At 47.6% G+C, this 16,891-nt stretch overlaps 1 pseudogene; it reads left to right on the forward strand.

The window, feature by feature from the left end:
* The first annotated feature begins 1,682 nt into the window (after positions 1–1,682).
* Positions 1,683–16,062, forward strand: LOC135534456 (high affinity cationic amino acid transporter 1-like; annotated as a pseudogene).
* The last annotated feature ends 829 nt before the right edge of the window (positions 16,063–16,891 follow it).

The following is a 16,891-nucleotide window of genomic DNA, read 5'->3' on the forward strand; positions in this document are numbered from 1 at the left end:
GGTGTGTGGAAAGGAGGGAGTGGGTATGGAGAGGAGTGGGTGTGTGGAAAGGAGAGGAGTGGGTGTGTGGAAAGGAGAGGAGTGGGTATGGAGAGGAGTGGGTATGGATAGGAGTGGGTGTGTGGAAAGGAGAGGAGTGGGTGTGTGGAAAGGAGAGGAGTGGGTGTGTGAAAAGGAGAGGAGTGGGTATGGAGAGGAGTGGGTATGGAGAGGAGTGGGGTATGGAGAGGAGTGGGTGTGTGGAAAGGAGAGGAGTGGGTGTGTGGAAAGGAGAGGAGTGGGTATGTGGAAAGGAGAGGAGTGGGTATGTGGAAAGGAATTGGTGTGTGGAAAGGAGAGGGAGTTGGTGTGTGGAAAGGAGAGAGGAGTGGGTGTGTGGAAAGGAGAGGAGTGGGTATGTGGAAAGGAATTGGTGTGTGGAAAGGAGAGGAGTTGGTGTGTGGAAAGGAGGAGTGGGTGTGTGGAAAGGAGAGGAGTGGGTGTGTGGAAAGGAGAGGAGTGGGTGTGTGGAAAGGAGAGGAGTGGGTGTGTGGAAAGGAGAGGAGTGGGTGTGTGGAAAGGAGAGGGAGTGGGTGTGTGGAAAGGAGAGGTGGAAAGGAGAGGGAGTTGGTGTGGAAAGGAGAGGGAGGGGTGTGTGGAAAGGAGAGGAGTGGGTGTGGAAAGGAGAGGAGTGGGTGTGGAAAGGAGAGGAGTGGGTGTGGAAAGGAGAGGAGTGGGTGTGGAAGGAGAGGAGTGGGTGTGGAAAGGAGAGAGGAGTGGGTGTGGAAAGGAGAGGGAGTGGGTGTGGAAAGGAGAGTAGTGGGTGTGGGAAAGGAGAGGAGTGGGTGTGTGGAAAGGAAAGTGGGTGTGGAAAGGAGAGGAGTGGGTGTGTGGAAGGTTTAAAGAAAAGCAAACCATGGATTCTATTCCACTTCCTCCCTGGCAAGACTACTTTCAGTGTCAAATCAAAATCACATTTTATTGGTCACGTAGACATGGTTAGCAGATGTTAATCCGTGTGTGGCAATGCCTGTGTGACCTGAAGCGACGACCATCTCTGTCGGCGCCATTCTGATGTGAAACCATCTAACATGAAGTTTTAAAATCCCCGGACTTCCTTTAGCGGTGCAGGATAACTTTGTTTTGTTTGTTCTGCAGCTTGTGATTCATTAGTTTGGTTTTTACACACTTATAAAACTGGTTTGTAAAGATGAATCCTGACCTGCGTATGGATTTAAAAATAAAATAAAACGTTCAGGACTGTTTAGCGAACAAAACCAAAACAGTAAACATCATATGTTTTGTACAATTTTACTCAACCGCTTGTTTGGCCCAGCGGTGTGTGTATGGTACACACACACACACACACACACACAGACACACAAACACACACAGTCGTGAAAGACACTCTGACGCTCTCTTTGTTTTGACTCCAGGTGCTTAAACCCCATACAGAGAGGCTAAGAAGAGTGATCTGAGAGACTATCAGACACACACACACACACACACACACACACACACACACACACACACACACACACACACACACAGTTGTCGGAAAGGTCACAGTATCACTCTCTCTGTTTCCCCCATTGTACTACAAGGGTGAAGTGTTATCTTACAGACGGCATTAGGTGAAGGGACAAAGAGCCAGGATGATTCTGGCCCACGCTGAAGAGGCCCCGGCAGCTGCTGCGTGTCAGGTGGTGGACTACAACACCGAAGGACTCACGTCTCCGATGTCTCCAGCACCTTCGACCTGGTGGCTCCGGGGTAGGCAGTACTCTGGAGCTGGGTGTATGTCCTGGCCGGGGCCGTGGCCCGGAGAACTCTGGTCCAGCCATTCCTGTCCTTCCTCATCGCAGCGCTGGCCTCGGTGCTGGCTGGTCTGTGTTACGCTGGAGTTTGGGGCCCGCGTCCCAAGACGGGCTCGGCCTACCTGTATAGTTATGTTACTGTTGGAGAGCTCTGGGCCTTCATCACCGGATGGAACCTCATCCTCTTTACATTATAGGTGAGAGGGCAATAAACACACACACCTTCCTCCCTCACACATGTATGTTCAGATAGGAATGTTAGAAAGATACTGTCATAATGCAGACAATAGATATATATGGGATGCATTGCATTTCATGCCTCTTGTATAAACATATAATGATTGTTGATCCTGGATCATTTAGCTGTGTGGATCCTAGACCATAATTTTGGCTTAGTTGATCTTAGATCATCATTTAGCTGTGTTGATCTTAGATCATCATTTAGCTGTGTTGACCCTGGATCATTTAGCTGTGTTGACCCTGGATATTTAGCTGTGTTGATCTTAGATCATCATTTAGCTGTGTTGATCTTAGATCATCATTTAGCTGTGTTGACCCTGGATCATTTTAGCTGTGTTGACCCTGGATCATTTAGCTGTGTTGACCCTGGACCATCATTTTAGCTGTGTTGATCTTAGATCATAGATTGCTGTGTTGACCCTGGATCATTTAGCTGTGTTGACCCTGGATCATTTAGCTGTGTTGATCTTAGATCATAATTTAGCTGTGTTGATCTTAGATCATAATTTAGCTGTGTTGATCCTAGCCAATACTTTAGCTGTGTTGATCTTGGATCATAATTTAGCTGTGTTGATCCTAGGCAATACTTTAGCTGTGTTGATCTTGGATCATAATTTAGCTGTGTTGATCTTGGATAATAATTTAGCTGTGTTGATCTTAGATCATAATTTAGCTGTGTTGATCTTAGATCATAATTTATCTGTGTTGATCTTAGATCATAATTTAGCTGTGTTGATCCTGGATCCACATCTCCTAACAGGAACCTCTAGCGTGGCTCGGGCATGGAGCGCCACGTTTGATGAGCTGATTGGTCGACATCGAGCAGTGGTGCCGGGTCCACATGGCGATGAAGGCCCCAGGATCCTGGCTGAATACCCAGACATGTTCGCTCATCATCATCATCATTCTCACAGGTGGGCATTGCTCCATAAAGAAATACATTTATATGTTGTCTGTTTTTGACCTTTCTCTCTGGAGTATGGTGCTGTGGGAGAAGAACCAGAACCTAGAATCGAAATATTTGGAAATAACTTGAATAATAATCTCTCTCTCTCTATTTCTCTCTCTCTCTCTATTTCTCTCTCTCTTTCTCTCTCTCTCTCTCTCTCTCTCACACTCTTTCTCTCTCTCACTCTCTCTCTCTCCATTTCTATCTCTATTTCTCTCTCTCCCTCACTTCCTCCAGGCCCTACTAAGCGCATTTAACAATGGTGAACAAGGTTCACTTGTATTAATGTGTTAGTACTGGTGGTACGTGGTCATCTCAGGGCTGGTCAAAAGGAACTGTAAAGAACTGCATCTGAACCGATGAAATCCTCAACATCACTGTCAACGCAACACTGAAGTGAGTCAGGGATCAGGGAACAGATAGATATGTGTATTTGCTGCTCAATGCTGCCTGTGTGTTTGCTTTAGATAGTCATCTGCACTACTGAGAATTTGTTTCTGAGCACGTGTGTGTGTGTGTGTGTGTGTGTGTGTGTGTGTGTGTGTGTGTGTGTGTGTGTGTGTGTGTGTGTGTGTGTGTGTGTGTGTGTGTGTGTGTGTGTGTGTGTGTGTGTGTGTGTGTGTGTGTGTGTGTGTGTGTGTGTGTGTGTGTGTGCGCTCCTCTCCTCCAGTATGACAGAGTCCTTGCCATCGAAGGAGAGTCTGGGTCAGGAGGCTTCATGCCGTTTGGCTACTGGGGTCCTGTCTGGAGCAGCAACCTGTTTCCTATGCCTTCGTAGGCTTTGACTGTATAAGCCACCCACCGGTCAGTACACTTATCAAGGCTTTATAAGGAATTCATCATGTCTTCATTAACCTCTGAATTTCTTGCTTTTTTTCCCCGTCCAGAATCCAGGAATCTTCCAACCAGAATTTCAGGAGGGGAAAAAAACAGGAATTTTGGGGAAAATTACCAGACGTTTGTAGTACTCTCTGTCTCTCCCTGTAGGGGAGGAGGTGGAGAACCCTCAGAGTGGCATCGGCATCGTAGCCTCTCTCCTCATCTGTTTCCTTTAACCCCTGACCTTTAACCCCTATAGGTGAGGTAAAGAACCCTCTGAGAGCCATCCCAATAGGCATCGGGGAGCCTCTCTCCTCATCTGTTTCCTTTAACCCTGACCTTTAACCCCTATAGGTGAGGAGGTATAGAACCCCCGAGAGCCATCCCAATAGGCATCGAGCCTCTCTCCTCATCTGTTTCCTTTAACCCCTGACCTTTAACCCCTATAGGTGAGGAGGTAAAGAACCCTCCGAGAGCCATCCCAATAGGCATCATAACCTCTCTCCTCATCTGTTTCCCTTTAACCCCTGACCTTTAACCCCTATAGGTGAGGTGAACCCTCCGAGAGCCATCCCAATAGGGATCGTTGCCTCTCTCTTCATCTGTTTCCTTAACCCCTGACTTTCAACCCCTATAGGTGAGGAGGTAAAGAACCATCAGAGAGCCATCCCAATAGTCATCATAACCTCTCTCTTCATCTGTTTCCTTTAACCCCTGACCTTAACCCCTATAGGTGAGGAGGTAAGAACCCCCCCGAGAGCCATCCCAATAGGCATCGTAGCCTCTCCCTCATCTGTTTCCTTTAACCCCTGACCTTTAACCCCTATAGGTGAGGAGGTAAAGAACCCTCCGAGAGCCATCCCAATAGGCATCATAACCTCTCTCCTCATCTGTTTCCTTTAACCCCTGACCTTTAACCCCTATAGGTGAGGTAAAGAACCCTCCGAGAGCCATCCCAATAGGGATCGTTGCCTCTCTCTTCATCTGTTTCCTTTAACCCCTGACTTTCAACCCCTATAGGTGAGGAGGTAAAGAACCATCAGAGAGCCATCCCAATAGTCATCATAACCTCTCTCTTCATCTGTTTCCTTTAACCCCTGACCTTTAACCCCTATAGGTGAGGAGGTAAAGAACCCCCGAGAGCCATCCCAATAGGCATCGTAGCCTCTCTCCTCATCTGTTTCCTTTAACCCCTGACCTTTAACCCCTATAGGTGAGGAGGTAAAGAACCCTCCGAGAGCCATCCCAATAGGCATCGTTGCCTCTCTCTTCATCTGTTTCCTTTAACCCCTGACCTTTAACCCCTATAGGTGAGGAGGTAAAGAACCCTCAGAGAGCCATCCCAATAGGCATCGTTGCCTCTCTCTTCATCTGTTTCCTTTAACCCCTGACCTTTAACCCCTATAGGTGAGGAGGTAAAGAACCCTCAGAGAGCCATCCCAATAGGCATCATAACCTCTCTCTTCATCTGTTTCCTTTAACCTCTGCCCTTTAACCCCTATAGGTGAGGAGGTAAAGAACCCTCCGAGAGCCATCCCAATAGGCATCGTTGCCTCTCTCTTCATCTGTTTCCTTTAACCCCTGACCTTTAACCCCTATAGGTGAGGAGGTAAAGAACCCACAGAGAGCCATCCCAATAGGCATCGTTGCCTCTCTCTTCATCTGTTTCCTTTAACCCCTGACCTTTAACCCCAATAGGTGAGGAGGTAAAGAACCCTCAGAGAGCCATCCCAATAGGCATCATAACCTCTCTCTTCATCTGTTTCCTTTAACCTCTGCCCTTTAACCCCTATAGGTGAGGAGGTAAAGAACCCACAGAGAGCCATCCCAATCGGAATCGTAGCCTCTCTCCTCATCTGTTTCGTGGCCTACTTCTCGTGTCTGGTGCCCTCACCATGATGATGCCCTACTATATGTTGGATAAGAACAGTCCTCTGCCTGTAGCCTTTAAACACGTAGGCTGGGAGGGAGCCACCTACGCTGTGGCTGTAGGGTCACTGTGTGCTCTGTCCACCAGGTAAGCTGGCCTACAGTGTTTGTGCTTCACACAATTTATGTTCCTGGTCTTTAACAAGAGTTGGAGGAAGCCCTAACAATCAGGTTAGGCTAGATTAATGGGATATGTTTGTGATTATTAGATTATTTTTAATTTAACTAGGCAAGTCAGTTAAGAACAAATTCTTATTTTCAATGACAGCCTGTTTAGGGGAGATTTGTACCTTGTCAGCTCGGGGATTTGAATTTGTAACCTTTCGGTTACTAGTCCAACGCATCTAAACTACTAGGCCCCATTAATGGGTTATTCCTTAGATTATTACATTAATGGGCTGCACCTTAGATTAATAGATTAATGGGCTATGCCTTAGATTATTAGATTAATGGGCAAGGCATTAGACTGTTAGATTAATGGGCTATGCCTTAGACTGTTAGATTAATGGGCTATGCCTTAGACTGTTAGATTAATGGGCTATGCCTTAGATTAATAGATTAATGGGCTATGCCTTAGATTAATAGATTAATGGGCTATGCATTAGACTGTTAGATTAATGGGCTATGCATTAGACTGTTAGATTAATGGGCTATGCCTTAGATTATTAGACTAATGGGCTATACCTTAGATTATTAGACTAATGGCTATACCTTAGATTAATATATTAATGGGCTGGGCCTTAGATTATTAGACTAATGGGCTATACCTTAGATTATTAGACTAATGGGCTATACCTTAGATTAATATATTAATGGGCTAGGCCTTAGATTATTAGACTAATGGGCTATACCTTAGATTATTAGACTAATGGGCTATACCTTAGATTAATAGATTAATGGGCTATACCTTAGATTATTAGACTAATGGGGCTATACCTTAGATTATTAGACTAATGGGCTATACCTTAGATTAATAGATTAATGGGCTATGCATTAGACTGTTAGATTAATGGGCTATGCCTTAGATTAATGGGCTATGCATCAGACTGTTAGATTAATGGGCTATGCCTTAGATTAATAGATGCTGATTGTTGTTACTGTTCCAGATGATAACGATGCTAATATAATAATTTGTGTGAATAATACATTAAGTACACAAAGGAAAGTGTAACCTTGTGTTGCATTCTCCCTTGTCCAGTAGCTTTGTGTGTTTAACGCATGTATCTCCCTGTGTGGCACGGCTCTCCAATCTCCCTACTAGCCTGCTAGGCTCCATGTTCCCCATGCCTCATGTCATCTGGGCCATGGCTCAGACGGACTCCTCTTCAAGAGTCTGGCCCAGATCAGCGACCGAACCAAACCCCTCTTAATCGCTACAGTAACCTCTGGAATGGTGGCAGGTGAGACTAGAACCCTTTCTAACCAGTTTAAACCACTAACAGGGCTGCTAACCACACCCCCCTTACAGCTCCCTCCCTACAGGAATCAACCAATGCTGGCGCCTGTTTCCCTGGTTACCTCAACATGCTACTGTTCACAGTGCACCTGCTTAGAAGACCTGACCAAACCTAGAATAACTGTGGATAGACCAGGGGTATTCAAATCTTACCCTTGGGGCACGGCGTACTACTGATATTATTACCCTTGGGGTACTGAGTACTACTGATATTATTACCCTGGGGGCACGAGTACTGATATTATTACCTGAGGTGCGGAGTACTACTGGTATTATTACCCTGGGGGTACGGAGTACTACTGATATTATTACCCTGGGGCTACGGAGTACTACTGATATTATTACCCTGGGGCACGGAGTACTACTGATATTATTACCCTGGGGGTACGGAGTACTACTGATATTATTACCCTGGGGGTACGGAGTACTACTGATATTATTACCCTGGGGATACGGAGTACTACTGATATTATTACCCTGGGGGTAATGGAGTACTACTGATATTATTACCCTGGGGGCACGGAGTACTACTGGTATTATTACCCTGGGGGCACGGAGTACTACTGATATTATTACCCCTGGGGTACGGAGTACTACTGGATTATTACCCTGGGGTGCGGAGTACTACTGGTATTATTACCCTGGGGGCCTGAGTACTACTGGTATTATTACCCTGGGGGTACGGAGTACTACTGATATTATTACCCTGGGGCTAGGGGTACGGAGTACTACTGATATTATTACCCTGGGGGTACGGAGTACTACTGATATTATTACCCTGGGGTACGGAGTACTACTGATATTATTACCTCTGGGGGCATGGAGTACTACTGATATTATTACCCTTGGGGCACGGAGTACTACTGATATTACCCTGGGGCTAATGGAGTACTACTGATATTATTACCCTGGGGGTACGGAGTACTACTGATATTATTACCCTGGGGGTACGGAGTACTACTGATATTATTACCCTGGGGGCACGGAGTACTACTGATATTATTACCCTTGGGGCTACGGAGTACTACTGATATTATTACCCTGGGGTGCGAGTACTACTGATATTATTACCCCTGGGGGTACGGAGTACTACTGATATTATTACCCTGGGGCTACGGAGCACTACTGATATTATTACACTGGGGGTACGGAGTACTACTGATATTATTACACTGGGGGTATGGAGTACCACTGATATTATTACCTCTGGGGGTACGGAGTACTACTGATATTATTACCCTGGGGCTACGGAGTACTACTGATATTATTACCCTGGGGCTAGGGGTACGGAGTACTTGCGATTATTATTACCCTGGGGCTAGGGGTAATGGAGTACTACTGATATTATTACCTGGGGGTGCGGAGTACTACTGATATTATTACCCTGGGGGCAATGGAGTACTACTGATATTATTACCCTGGGGCTAGGGTACGGAGTACTACTGATATTATTACCCTGGGGTGGAGTACTACTGATATTATTACCCTGGGGGTACGGAGTACTACTGATATTATTACCCTGGGGCTACGGAGTACTACTGATATTATTACCCTGGGGGTGCGGAGTACTACTGATATTATTACCCTGGGGGTACGGAGTACTACTGATATTATTACCCTGGGCTACGGAGCACTACTGATATTATTACACTGGGGGCAAGTGGAGTACTACTGATATTATTACCCTGGGGTACGGAGTACTACTGATATTATTACCCTGGGGCTAGGGTACGGAGTACTACTGATATTATTACCCTGGGGGTACGGAGTACTACTGATATTATTACCCTGGGGGTACGGAGTACTACTGATATTATTACCCTGGGGGCACGGAGTACTACTGATATTATTACCCTGGGGTGCGGAGTACTACTGATATTATTACCCTGGGGGTACGGAGTACTACTGATATTATTACCCTGGGGGCACGGAGTACTACTGATATTATTACCCTGGGGGTACGGAGTACTACTGATATTATTACCCTGGGGGCACGGAGAGTACTACTGATATTATTACCTCTGGGGGCAAGTGGAGAGTACTACTGATATTATTACACTGGGGGTACGGAGTACTACTGATATTATTACCCTGGGGCTACGGTGCAGGAGTACTACACTGATATTATTACCCTGGGGCTACGGAGTACTACTGATATTATTACCCTGTACTAAAGTATTACCTGAGTACTACTGATATTATTACCTGGGGGTGGAGTACTACTGATTATTACCCTGGGGTACGGAGTACTACTGATATTATTACCCTGGGGCTAGGGGCATTAGTACTACTGATATTATTACCCTGGGGGTCGTGGAGTACTACTGATATTATTACCCTGGGGGTGCTGAGTACTACTGATATTATTACCCTGGGGTACGGAGTACTACTGATATTATTACCCTGGGGGTACGGAGTACTGATATATTATTACCTGAAATTGAGTACTGACTGATATTATTACCTAGTAATGGAGTACTACTGATATTATTACCCTGGGGGTAACGGAGTACTACTGATATTATTACCCTGAGTACTACTGATATTATTACCCTGGGGGTACGGAGTACTACTGATATTATTACCCTGGGGGTACGGAGTACTACTGATATTATTACCCTGGGGCTACTGATATTATTACCCTGGGGGTACGGAGTACTGGAGTACTACTGATATTATTACCCTGGGGTACGGAGTACTACTGATATTATTACCCTGGGGTACGGAGTACTACTGATATTATTACCCTGGGGGTAACGGAGTACTACTGATATTATTACCCTGGGGCAATGGAGTACTACTGATATTATTACCCTGGGGTACGGAGTACTACTGATATTATTACCCTGGGGTAAATGGAGTACTACTGATATTATTACCCTGGGGTAATGGAGTACTACGGATATTATTACCCTGGGGCACTGGAGTACTACTGATATTATTACCCTGGGGCTAGGGGTACGGAGTACTACTGATATTATTACCCTGGGGCTAGGGGTACGGAGTACTACTGATATTATTACCCTGGGGGTACGGAGTACTACTGATATTATTACCCTGGGGGTACGGAGTACTACTGATATTATTACCCTGGGGGCAATGAGAGTACTACTGATATTATTACCCTGGGGGCACTACTGATATTATTACCTGGGGTACGTAGTACTACTGATATTATTACCCTGGGGGTACGGAGTACTACTGATATTATTACCCTGGGGTACGTAGGTACTACTGATATTATTACCTCTGGGGTACGGAGTACTACTGATATTATTACCCTGGGGTACGGAGTACTACTGATATTATTACCCTGGGGCTAGGGGTACGGAGTACTACTGATATTATTACCCTGGGGGTACGGAGTACTACTGATATTATTACCCTGGGGGTACGGAGTACTACTGATATTATTACCCTTGGGGTAATGGAGTACTACTGATATTATTACCCTGGGGCTACGGAGTACTACTGATTTTCTGTTCTACCTGATCATTTATTGCACCCATCTGGTGTCCCATGTCTAAACCAGTCCCTAATTAAAGGGAAGAATGCTGGTGTCCCAGGTCTAAACCAGTCCCTAATTAAGGGAAGAATGCTGGTGTCCTATGTCTAAAAACCAGTCCCTAATTAAAGGGGAAGAATGCTGGTGTCCCAGGTCTAAACCAGTCCCTAATTAAAGGGGAAGAATGCTGGTGTCCCAGGTCTAAAACCGTCCCTAATTAAAGGGTAAGAATGCTGGTGTCCCAGGTCTAAACCAGTCTCTAATTAAAGGCGAAGAATGCTGGTATCCCAGGTCTAAACCAGTCCCTAATTAAAGGGGAAGAATGCTGGTGTCCCAGGTCTAAACCAGTCCCTAATTAAAGGGGAAGAATGCTGGTGTCCCAGGTCTAAACCAGTCCCTAATTAAAGGCGAAGAATGCTGGTATCCCAGGTCTAAACCAGTCCCTAATTAAAGGGGAAGAATGCTGGTGTCCCAGGTCTAAACCAGTCTCTAATTAAAGGCGAAGAATGCTGGTATCCCAGGTCTAAACCAGTCCCTAATTAAAGGAAGAATGCTGGTATCCCAGGTCTAAACCAGTCCCTAATTAAGGGAAGAATGCTGGTGTCCCAGGTCTAAACCAGTCCATAATTAAAGGGGAAGAATGCTGGTGTCCCAGGTCTAAACCAGTCCCTAATTAAAGGGGAAGAATGCTGGTGTCCCAGGTCTAAACCAGTCTCTAATTAAAGGGCGAAGAATGCTGGTATCCCAGGTCTAAACCAGTCCTAATTAAAGGAAGAATGCTGGTATCCCAGGTCTAAACCAGTCTCTAATTAAAGGGGAAGAATGCTGGTGTCCCAGGTCTAAACCAGTCCATAATTAAAGGGGAAGAATGCTGGTGTCCCAGGTCTAAACCAGTCCCTAATTAAAGGGGAAGAATGCTACGCAGGTGTAAACCAGTCCCTAATTAAAGGGGAAGAATTTGAATTTGAGGGGATTCTATATCTATGAGAGAGACACTCATCTTATCTGCTCTACATGTTTATTACGGGCAGACAGATCCTATGGCTCTGAGGTTCTGTGTGTCTGGTGTAGGTGCACTGGGAACTGCAGCAGTTGAAACCATGTTTCTGGACTTCATGGAGAGACTTGGAGTGTTTTTTTGGGTTATAAATCTTTGCCCCTTCCTCCTCCTCCTCCACCCCTGGCCTCCTCTTCCTCCTCCTCCTCCACCCTGGCCTCCCTCTTCCTCTACCTCCTCCTCCTCTACCCCTGGCCTCTCCTCTTCCTCCACCTCCTCCTCCACCCTGACCTCTACTCTTCCTCCACCTCCTCCTCCCTCCCCTGGCCTCTCCTCTTCCTCTACCTCCTCCCTCTCCTCTTCTCCCTCCTCCACCCCCTGGCCTCTCCTCTTCCTCCTCCTCTTCCACCCCTGGCCTCTCCTCTTCCTCCTCCTCTTCCACCCCTGGCCTCTCCTCTTCCTCCTCATCCTCCACCTCTGGTCTCTTCCTCCTCCTCCACCCCTGGCCTCCATCTTCCTCTTCCTCCTCCACCCCTGGCTCTCCTCTTCTCCACCTCTGGCCTCTTCCTCCTCCTCCACCCCTGGCCTCTCCTCTTCCTCCACCGCCTCCTCCACCCCTGGCCTCTCCCTCTTCCTCCTCCCCCTGGCCTCTCCTCCTCCACCCCTGGCTTCTCTCTTACTCCCCCTCTACTCCTGGCCTCTTCCTCCACCTCCTCCTCCCTCTCCCTCTACGCCTCCCCTCTCCTCTACTCCTCTCCTCTTCCTCCACCTTCTCCTCCACCCCTGGCCTCTCCTCTTCCTCCTCCACCCCTGGCCTCTCCCTCCTCCTCCTTCACCCTGGCCTCTCCTCTTCCTCCACCTCCTCCTCCCCTGGCCCTCTCCTCTTCCTCCTCCTCCTCTACCCCTGGCCTCTTCCTCCACCTCCTCCTCCACCCCCCTGGCCTCTCTTCCTCCACCTCCTCACCTCCTCCACCCCTGGCCTCTCCTCCTCCTCCTCCCCTGGCCTCTCCACTTCCTCCTCCCTCCTCCTCCCCTGGCCTCTCCACTTCCTCCTCCTCCTCCCCTGGCCTCTCCCCTTCCTCCTCCTTCTCCCTGGCCTCTCATCCTCCTCTCCCTTCCTCCTCCACCCCTGGCCTCTCCTCTTCCTCCTCCTCCACCCCTGGCCTCTCCTCCCTCTCCCCCTCCCCTCCTATAGCCTTCTAGGCTCCATGTTTCCTCTACCTCATAATCTTTGCCATGGCCATGATGGTCTCTTCTCCTTTCTGGCCAAGGTCAGTGAGAGAGTAAGCAATCAACTCCACCATTGCGTCAGGTTTCATGTCCGGTAAGCCTGTGTTGGAGGTCAAAGGGTTAGCTCAGAGCTGATCTGTATCTGGCAGTAACAAGCCTATGCCCACCTGAGGAGGAGAGAGGGGTAACAGACAGAGACTTTAGGTTGAACGGACTAAAGAGAACTGTGATTTAGTTAAGAACAAGTAAAACATTATGTGAAACAGACAGTCCATTAGTCTCGACTCTTCAAAAGTTTGAAAATGCTGTCGTTTCTCTTCATTATTTTCTGTATGTGAATTGAAGGTGACTACTGTATGTCTAGCCTACTGGTTGTTGTGATACTGTACCGTGACTTGAATATATTGTGTGTAACATTTTTCACAGGAAATGAAATCATAACGGGCAGTTGTAGAGTCACCCATCATGTTCATTCTTACTGTACAGTGCAGATGCCTAATGCCAGAATCAAATACAATCATGTCATTTGTTTTGGTGGTTTCCCAGACACAGATGTAAACCTCTGTCCTGAAAAACAACTTATTTTAGATGGACTATCTGTGTCCAGGAACTCCATATGAATGTGTGCATTGGCTTGTATTTTAAACGGGTTATTCTGGGATAGATCCTGGCATATTTCTGAATGGTCTTTGACGCCTTCCTTACAGCGGTGATGGCCTTCCTGTTTGACCTGGAAAGACCTGGTTGATCTGATGTCTATCGGCACCCTGCTGCCTACACCTTGTGGCAGCCTGTGTTCTAGTACTCAGGTGAGTACCCACATACTACACACCCTGCTAGCCTACACCTTGGTGGCAGCCTGTGTTCTAGTACTAGGTTAGTACGCTACATACTACACCCTACACCCTGCTCGCCTGCACCTTGGTGGCAGCCTGTGTTCTAGTACTCAGGTTAGTACCCTACATACTACACCCTACACCCTGCTAGCCTACACCCTGCTACCCTACACCCTGCTAGCCTACACCCTGCTACCCTATACCCTGCTACCCTACACCCTGCTACCCTACACCCTGCTCGCCTACACCCTGCTACCCCTACACCCTGCTAGCCTACACCTTGGTGGCAGCCTGCGTTCTAGTACTCAGGTTAGTACCCTACACCCTGCTACCCTACACCCTGCTAGCCTACACCTTGGTGGCAGCCTGCGTTCTAGTACTCCAGGTTAGTACCCCACTACACCCTACACCCTGCTCGCCTACACCTTGGTGGCAGCCTGTGTTCTAGTACTCAGGTTAGTACCCTACATACTACACCCTGCTCGCCTACACCTTGGTGGCAGCCTGTGTTCTAGTACTCAGGTTAGTACCCTACATACTGCACCCTACACCCTCCTAGCCTACACCTTGGTGGCAGCCTGTGTTCTAGTACTCAGGTTAGTACCCTACATACTACACCCTACACCCTGCTAGCCTACACCTTAGTGGCAGCCTGTGTTCTAGTACTCAGGTTAGTACCCTACATACTACACCCTGCTACCCTACACCCTGCTAGCCTACACCTTGGTGGCAGCCTGTGTTCTAGTACTCAGGTTAGTACCCTACATACTACACCCTACACCCTGCTAGCCTACACCTTGGTGGTAGCCTGTTTTCTAGCACTCAGGTTAGTACCCTACATACTACACCCTGCTAGACTACACCTTAGTGGTAGCCTGTTTTCTAGTACTCAGGTTACTACCCTACATACTACACCCTACACCCTGCTAGCCTACACCTTGGTGGCAGCCTGTGTTCTAGTACTCAGGTTAGTACCCTACATACTACACCCTACACCCTGCTAGCCTACACCTTGGTGGCAGCCTGTTTTCTAGTACTCAGGTTAGTACCCTACATACTACACCCTACACCCTCCTAGCCTACACCTTGGTGGCAGCCTGTGTTCTAGTACTCAGGTTAGTACCCTACATGCTACACCCTGCTAGCCTACACCTTGGTGGTAGCCTGTGTTCTAGTACTCAGGTTAGTACCCTACATGCTACACCCTGCTCGCCTACACCTTGGTGGTAGCCTGTGTTCTAGTACTCAGGTTAGTACCCTACATGCTACACCCTGCTCGCCTACACCTTGGTGGCTGCCTGTGTTCTAGTACTCAGGTTAGTACCCTACATGCTACACCCTGCTCGCCTACACCTTGGTGGCTGCCTGTGTTCTAGTACTCAGGTTAGTATCTGCATGGATGATCAGTTCTTGGATCCACAGCTCTGTCTGAATTTCAGAGTGGTTGCATTTCTTCAATCAAATCAAAATCAAATGTATTTATATAGCCCTTCGTACATCAGCTGATATCTCAAAGTGCTGTACAGAAACCCAGCCTAAAACCCCAAACAGCAAGCAATGCAGGTGTAGATGTGGGGTGGCCAGTCCTCTTCTGGCTGTGCCGGGTAGAGATTATAACAGAACATGGCCAAGATGTTCAAATGTTCATAAATGACCAGCATGGTCGAATAATAATAAAGGCAGAACAGTTGAAACTGGAGCAGCAGCACGACCAAGGTGGACTGGGGACAACCAAGGAGTCATCATGTCAGGTAGTCCACAAGGGAAGGGCATGGTCCCTGGAGCTCAGGTCCTCCGAGAGAGGTGGCAGCTTACTGTTTTGCTTCTTTAATGTGGCTATTCTTTCTGTCCTGCAGGTACCAGCCAAGGCAATCCAGTGCCCAGGGCTGTCGGATGGCTTCACGCTGGAGGAGCCGAGCAACAGAGTCCATTAACAGGGGCAGTGTGGGGATCCTGCCGGGAGCAGAGGAGGTGTTCTGTGCCAAAACCTGTTGTTCCCTCACAACACAGAACCCAACAACCTGTCTGGCCGTAGTCAACATCTGTACCAGTACATTAGGTAAGATACACACACACACCTATTCAGTTTTGTCCCTGCAGGAGTGTTAGCTCTGGGTCACCTCCGTCTCGTCCTTACTGTCTCTGTCTCTCCCCTGCAGGAGTGTTGGTGTGTATCTTCTGTGTGGTAGCAGTGGGAGGCTTTGCTTCCTGGTCTGTCTCTCTACTGAGCCTCATATTTACAGCCTGTCTGGCAGTCACTCTGGTCTGGAGACAGCCTGAGAGCAAGACCAATCTCTCTTTCAAGGTATGTTCACTCAGCGGTACCCCACAGTCCGGGAACATTTCCTCCCAGGGCCCAGTATGCTTAGAAATCTTCCTCCTCTTCTCCCTTCTCCCTCTCCTCCTCTCTCTCACGTCTCCTCTCCCTCCCTCTCCTCCTCTCACGCTCCCTCTCCTCATGCCTCCCTCCCCTCTCCTCCTCTCCCTCCCGCCTCCTCCCCCTCTCCTCACGCCTCCCCCTCTCTCCTCTCCTCCACCTCCTCTCTTCACGCCTCCTCCACTCCTTCTCTCATGCCTCCTCTCCTCACGCCTCTCCTCCCTCTCTCCTCTCTCTCCTCACACCTCTCTTTCACGCCTCCTCTCCTCACTCATGCCTCCTCCCTCTCCTCCTCTCCCTCCACGCCTCCTCCCTCCTCATGCCTCCTCTCCTCCCTTCTCCTCTTCACGCCACCTCTCCCTCTCCTCCCCAGGTGCCCTAACTTCCCCTTCCTCCCAGTGGCCAGTATGTTTATCAACATCTTCCTGATGTGTCAGCTGGGCGAGAACCTGGATACGCTTCTCTTTCTGGATGATCATAGGTACACTACATTTTATCTGTACTATATATACACACATTTATCTGTACTATATATACATATATATACACTACATTTATATATACTATATATACTACATTTATCTGTACTATATATATACACACCATTTATCTGTACTATATATATACATTTATCTGTACTATATATATATACACTACATTTATCTGTACTATATATACACTACATTTATCTGCTATATATATATATACACTACATTTATCTGTACTATATATACACTACATTTATCTGTACTATATA

This window comes from Oncorhynchus masou, unplaced genomic scaffold, assembly GCF_036934945.1.
Source record: "Oncorhynchus masou masou isolate Uvic2021 unplaced genomic scaffold, UVic_Omas_1.1 unplaced_scaffold_3429, whole genome shotgun sequence".
Lineage (NCBI taxonomy): Eukaryota > Metazoa > Chordata > Actinopteri > Salmoniformes > Salmonidae > Oncorhynchus > Oncorhynchus masou.